Source organism: Lithobates pipiens, unplaced genomic scaffold (genome assembly GCF_037356315.1).
Source record: "Lithobates pipiens isolate NorthernLeopardFrog02 unplaced genomic scaffold, aLitPip1_a1.2 Scaffold_19, whole genome shotgun sequence".
In the NCBI taxonomy this organism is placed as follows: Eukaryota; Metazoa; Chordata; class Amphibia; order Anura; family Ranidae; genus Lithobates; species Lithobates pipiens.
In genome coordinates this window covers 260,106,241-260,113,107 of record NW_027507764.1, presented here as the reverse complement: position 1 = coordinate 260,113,107, position 6,867 = coordinate 260,106,241, and the positions used below count along the sequence as shown (strand labels likewise).

The 6,867-nt window shown below is 43.7% G+C and overlaps 1 long non-coding RNA gene across 1 annotated transcript; it reads right to left on the bottom strand.

Annotated features, from left to right (window-relative positions):
* Window positions 1–204: 204 nt before the first annotated feature.
* On the bottom strand, window positions 205–6,626 carry LOC143996707 (uncharacterized). The gene is made up of 2 exons (XR_013277585.1): window positions 6,502–6,626; window positions 205–2,589 (listed from the first exon to the last, which is right to left on the bottom strand). It is a non-coding gene; the product is annotated as an uncharacterized LOC143996707 (long non-coding RNA).
* Window positions 6,627–6,867: the final 241 nt, after the last annotated feature.

Genomic DNA, 6,867 nt, shown 5'->3' with positions numbered 1-6,867 from the left:
TGACAATTACAGGAATAAAGTTGGTAAAAATAACCCAACTTAGTGTATATTATTTAGTCTGTGTGAAAGTTATAAAGTCTACAAGCTATAGTGCCTGTTAGGTTGCTCGTCTTCTTAATAATACCAGTTACCCCTGGTTGCCTAGGCTAGGATGGAGGAGCGGAGATCCCGTTTCACCGGTGGAGAGACATTACACATACACGATTTGTACGTGAATAATGGCTGCTAGGTTTATTAACTTACACATAGCCTTTTATGTAGTAGGAGAAAAAGACCCTGCCCCTTAGAAGGCATTACACATAAACATACGTCAGCATTATACTTCCTCAAACAATAGTCCTTGTTAATAAATATAGACCAAAGGTTAGTTAGCTCGTTACGTTTGCACATCAGTGTCTGCTGACTGACCCCAAATATGTCAAGAGTTCAGCAAAACCTATTTTCAACCAGCATTACCTCACCATGCAGTTGGTATCACAAGTTGAAACAGACAATTGATGCTTGTATAGAGACTCGAGACAGACCTTCTGGTCAGACTTGAGTAATCATCTTTTTTTGTCATGCTACTAATTATCACGTTATCAGTAGTTTGTTACGTATACATAGCTCAGACTTTGTTACTCATAAAATAAAAGTAAAGCATAAATAAAAAAAGGTACCTTATACCTTATAATCCTCCCTTTGGCCATTCTGTACTATACAGAATGGTCAAAACCTAATCAAGGTTCATGTTCCTGATTCTCATACCAAATATTTGAACTATTGGGAATGGCGGTTAACTTTAGGGTCTCCTGATTTGATACAGTCCCCTTAGCAGAACAAAGACATCCTACAATTCTATAGCAAGCGTATAAAAATAAAATAAAAAACAATATGATCACAATAGTCATGGCTGTGTTTTTTAACCAAGAGGTTATATTTCCAAGACTAAAATTGGCTAGAGGGTCCCATGTTATTGCAATATTCCTAGCCTCGTCTTGGAGTTTATTTACTTCTTTTCTGTGTTGTGCAATTATATTATAGTAATCAGGTATTTCAATGCTAGTATTATGAATCCAGGTACAGCACTCATAGTCTTCCGTAACTTCACAAAGCCATGTGAGTGCTGCACTCATACTTTCTATGGCCAGTTCATGTAGTTCTAGCTGTTTCCTTATTGCCCTAGTTTCTATGTTTAATTTAGTGATATCGTCGGAATTCTTTTCCAAGATCTCATCAATAATTCCAGTATAATTATTCAGTCTCTTCATTAAATCTATTCCCCATCCTGTCCAGGATGGGAACCAGGCCCATGCCATATCTTTTTCTAGGAATACCTTTCTCTTATTACGATGTTTAAGGGGATATCTGGGATGAACACTGGCTTCAAGAAGGTGACTCCCTTCTTTATCCCCCAACACACCCATAATGGGGGCTAGTGCTGCGAGATAACACCATCCCTGGGGTTTTGTGGGGATCCAAGGGTGACAAAGCTTCCCACAACAGATATAAGTATTATTCCCCAAGGCTATGGGGCGCTTGAGGAACACTTTATACAATTTGTCAGAATAGCCAGAAAATGTAAGAGTTGATAAGAGTTGAGCCATAGGGGAAGTGGTGCTGGTATTTAAGAATTGGTATAATGTGGTGTTTAAGGTGGTGTCTTGAGTTCTATAAAAGGTCTCGTTTAATGCTGTCATTGAAATATTAAGCTTTGATTGCTTACAAATTTCGGCTCCCTTGGTAGTATTTCCCAACCTAAAACACCAATCTGGATAATGGCTTCTACCTATGATCTGAAAAGTGAGGGTTTTGTTAGAAGCTTTTCTTGTAACATCGGTAAGAACTATTGGGGGTGTGCCTTTAAGGAGAAGGGTGAAATTTAAAGGTATGGCCATCAAAGGAATCCTAGCAGTACTAGGGTGAAGCTTACTACATATCCAGCATTTATCAAAACCTGATTTTTGGGCATAACTGTATTTAAATTTTAATAACAACATTTTATCAGTGAACTCTTGGGGAGGTTCACTTCTTTTGTGTCTAACAGCGGGTGTGTTATTTGTCTTGGGGGAGGGAGTCCCACAAATCCCTTTTAATGGTCCCAAATCTTCTGGGTGGTATATACAATTAGCTATCAACCAGGTTGGTAAAAACACTACTAGGGTAATACAGCATAAGAGGCACAAGGCCTTCCCTGACACTGATGGAGAAAGCATCTTTGTTTTTTAAAGTTCTGATTATTTGTTATCTAAGAGTTCTGTTCTTCTTCTTCGTTTCTCATCCCGGCAGTTGTTGGCTCTGTTTTGTCCTTCTGAGGGGGTGTGGGATCTTCCAGGGAAATTTGTTCTATGCCTCTCTGAACTTCTTGTAGATCTTGTTCTTGGGAGTTGCTGCTCTCTGTCACTGCCAGGGGCTCTGGAGTCGAGGGAAGCTGGGGACACTTCTTAAGACGGCTGGCGTGGATCCAGGTGTTTCCTAGGTCTGTTAACACTGCGGTCCTGGATACCTTTTCCACCTTCCATGGTCCTGAGAAAGCCGGTCCGATACTCTTTCTTTGTGCTAATTGTTTGATCAGCACTTTATCCCCAGGGATGAAGGGATGCGTTGGTTCTGTGGGAAGAGGGAAAAAGGTGACAGAAACTTGTTCGTTTATTTCGTGGAGCATACTTACCAGATTTTTCACGTACACTTCCTGTTGGGAATAAATGTTAATGTCAGAGTTAGGGTCTAATGGGGGTAATAGTCAGAAGTTGGATTTGTTTATTCAAATTATTTGTACAAAAAGATTTATTATACAGGTTGGTTAAAGGGGCAGCTCCTATGTGTCCTGGGCCATGGAGGTATGAGAGTATGAGAATGCAACTTGCTTCAGGTATTCCCAGTACCTTCCCCTCTTTTGTCCAAAGACCCTCGGGGTCTTTGGTCAATCCTGCAGCGACCCAGAAACGAACGTCCTGGTCTGTGGCCATTGTTTGTATTTGTGCTACAATTGTTTTGAAGTTAGATTAAGTGAAATGCTCTTTAAAGAAAACTGTTGTGGGGGCAGGGGGGTTAGGGGAGGAGGCGGCAGCCTGCTTTGCAGTCCTATCGGCTAGGGCGTTACCCTTGGATATTTTACTGTTATCCGAGGAATGGGCTTTTACCTTGATAATAGCCACTTCCTTTGGGAGAAGGATGGCCTGGAGAAGAGCCATAATATGTGTTGAATTGGCAATTAGTCTATTGTCTGCGGTTTTGAAACCTCTATTAGCCCATATCACACCAAAGTCATGCACCAATCCGAAAGCATATCTACTGTCTGTGTAGACGTTCACCTCTTTACCGGTGAATAGAATGCAGGCCCTAGTGAGGGCTTCTAACTCTGCTACCTGGGCTGAAGAAGGAGGTAATGATTTTGCCTCCAGTACGATGTCTGGTAGTTGAACAACTGCATAACCGGTTAAAAAGGTGGAGTCAGAGGGACGTGAGCAGCTACCGTCAACGAAAACATCCTCTGCACCTGAGATAGGGGTGTCAGTGAGATCCGGTCTGGGACTGGTAATAGCAGCAACCTTTTCCGAACAGTCATGTATAATGTCTGGGTCATGTGGTAAACGCATCATGGAATGCAAAAGGCGCACAGCGGGGTTGCTGGCAGGCACATATTTGAGTGTGAGGTTATCAGTGTTCATCAGTGTTATCTCATAACCACTAAGTCTTTGCGAGGTCATATGTTGGGTATTCATGTTCTGAATAAGATGCGTGACTGAATGAGTGGTATAGAGAGTCAATGGGTGACCTAGCACTAATTTGTTTGCATCTTGTACAGCCATTGCACAGGCAGCAAGATTTTGGAGACAGGATGGCATTCCCTGTACTTGGATGGGGAGTTTTTTTGATAGATATGAGACAGGGCGATACCCTGATCCATGTTGTTGTGTTAGCACGGCGGCAAAAGAGCTTCCTGAAACTACACAGTAAAGTTGAAAAGGTTTACCGTAGTTCACCAACCCTAGGGCGGGGGTACTTGACAGGCTGTATAGTAAAGCTTTAAAAGCTTTCAGTCTGTCTTCTGTCCAATCTATCAATTTGGGGGCGTTTGACCCAGTAGCCTCTCGTAGGATGCTATCGTAATGAGAACAGTCGGGGATCCACTGGCGACAATATACAATTGCGCCTAGGAAAGAAAGAAGTGCTGCTTTGTCTTTTGGAGGACTGAGAGCCTGCAGGGCTGCGGCGCGTTTGGGTGACACCAGCCTTGTTCCTTCTCTAAGGATACAACCTAAGTATTCAACCTGGGATTGGCACCATTGCACCTTCTTCCTGGAGGCGAGGTGTCCAGCTCGGGCTAGGTGTCCCAACAGTGATGTTGAATCGACCGCACAATCTTCAGCAGTTCGACTGCACAGGAGCAAGTCGTCCACATACTGTATCAGTACCGACCCTCGCTCAGATGTCCAAGACTTGACAGTCTCATTGAGCACCATTGAGAAGGCGGCTGGGCTGTCTACATACCCTTGCGGTAAACGCGTCCAGGTTAGTTGGCCCCCGGCCCAGGAGAAGGCGTAGATTGGTTGCGCCTCCTCAGCAATAGGAACGCTAAAGAAAGCATTCGCTAGATCAATTACCGTATAACAGAGGGAGCCTGCCGGTATGCGTGAGAAAATAAATGTGATATCTGACACTAAGGGCGGGAGTGGAACCACTTGTTTGTTTACTGCTCTGAGGTCTTGGACTAATCTCCACTCGCCACTGGCCTTCTTTACAGGGTAAATGGGTGTGTTCCAGGGGCTAATAATTGGTTTTAGGATACCTTTAGATATGTAGTCATTGATCTGGGGGGCAATGCCTTGGGTCTTTTCGGGGGGCAGGGGGTATTGTTTGTGATATTGTGCTTCTGCGTCAGGGCGCATCTGAGGCGAGTAAGGCGTACAGTTAATGAAACCTACGCTACCTTTGTTTTCCGCCCAGATAGCATGTGTTTCAAGAGAGGCGGGGAGTAGCATAAAGAAGCCTCTGTGTGCATGTCGCTTAGGGCCATGTAAGTCACATAATGGTGAACTAGCTGTAAGGGAACCTTCTCTATTAAACTTAATGGTAATACACAGTTGTGCCAAGAGGTCCCGTCCCATAAGGGGCACAGGGCATGAGGACAAGACGGCAAAAGTTTGGGTACATAATTTCTGTCCTTCTGGAGTGGCTACAGTCAGTGGTGGAGTGATGGGATGGGTGACAGGTGTCCCATTAATACCAACAGAGTTTCCCTCGGTGTATTATTTGTGGCTGTGTAGGATATTGGGGTAGTGGTTGACGAGGGTTCTGGTATGGCAGATAACGGGGATACTGTGGGCGGGTCTGGGGGTTAAATCCCCTGCCTCTGCCTCTTGCTCTAATCTGTCCAGTCCTATAAGGGCACTGGGATTTCCAATGTCCTTGCTGTCCACAATTGCCTATATTTTCCAAGGCATTTGTTCCATGCACAGAAACAATCCTTCATGTATTGTGGGTCAGCCCCTTTGCAGGGAGGATAAGAATGCTTATGTACCTGACAAATTTTACTGACTTCTTGCCAGTCTTCCTCTGAACAAGGACCTTGGGGTCCTGGGTCATGGATTCCCAATTGGTGACACCTTTCCCGGACTTGTGTCCAAAATGGTTCTACCTGGGGGCCAGGGATCATATTACTGACAAATTCATAGGGTGATGGGGTGGCCATGGCTTGGGTTGCTGCAGAATTCCCCATCTAGTAGTCTGGGCAGTGTGTGTCTAGTGGCAGGACACAGGTGATAACACCTGGTTTGTCCAACAATCCGGTCTCTGGTCTGGGAGTAGGATCCCTGATCTTTTTTGGGGCAGATGGACTTATATAAAACTATGAAGATTTACCCTTAATATACGATGAAGGGTAAATCTTTTCCTGGTGGCGGGATATACCCCTCTTACACCAAGTCTGCAAGAGAACCCCCCTGGTCTGGTGGTCAGTAAAATCCACTTGTCATCTATTCTTAGGAAGAGTAGACCTAACGTGCAATGGGGGCAGGCGGATGCTATGTCACTACAAGAGGGCTCCTCATACTCTGCACTCATTTAAACAACAACAATTATTTTCCTTATACTCTATATTAAAACTTATACTCTATATACTTACACACGTACCTAGAGAGAAACAGACATATTCTTAATATACTTTAAGACATGAAATAACCGTATTGCAATACATTTATCAATTTATAGTGCACTTTTTTTTAAAAAATTTTTTTCAAATGGGCATCCACTCCACCAATCCCTTTGTCACGGGCGTAATCTACTACTTCCCGTGTTAAAAATACTATTACCAATAGTTTTAAGTCAGACCAACCTAGTCGGACTCCCCTAAACCTATAAATTCCTTGCGAGCCCTTTTAACCTCCCGAGGGACCAGCCTAGTCCGCCGCGAAGGCACAGTTACTTCTTTTAAATTTAAACTAAGTTCGTAGCGGCCGCCCGGACAGAGTAAGTGTTTACACCATTCACCAATCAGGTAAAAAGAGTAAAGTGACCTACCTGTCGCAAGACGAACCCCACTTCTGGTACCAAAACTGTTAGGTTGCTCGTCTTCTTAATAATACCAGTTACCCCTGGTTGCCTAGGCTAGGATGGAGGAGCGGAGATCCCGTTTCACCGGTGGAGAGACATTACACATACATGATTTGTACGTGAATAATGGCTGCTAGGTTTATTAACTTACACATAGCCTTTTATGTAGTAGGAGAAAAAGACCCTGCCCCTTAGAAGGCATTACACATAAACATACGTCAGCATTATACTTCCTCTAACAATAGTCCTTGTTAATAAATATAGACCAAAGGTTAGTTAGCTCGTTACGTTTGCACATCAGTGTCTGCTGACTGACCCCAAATATGTCAAGAG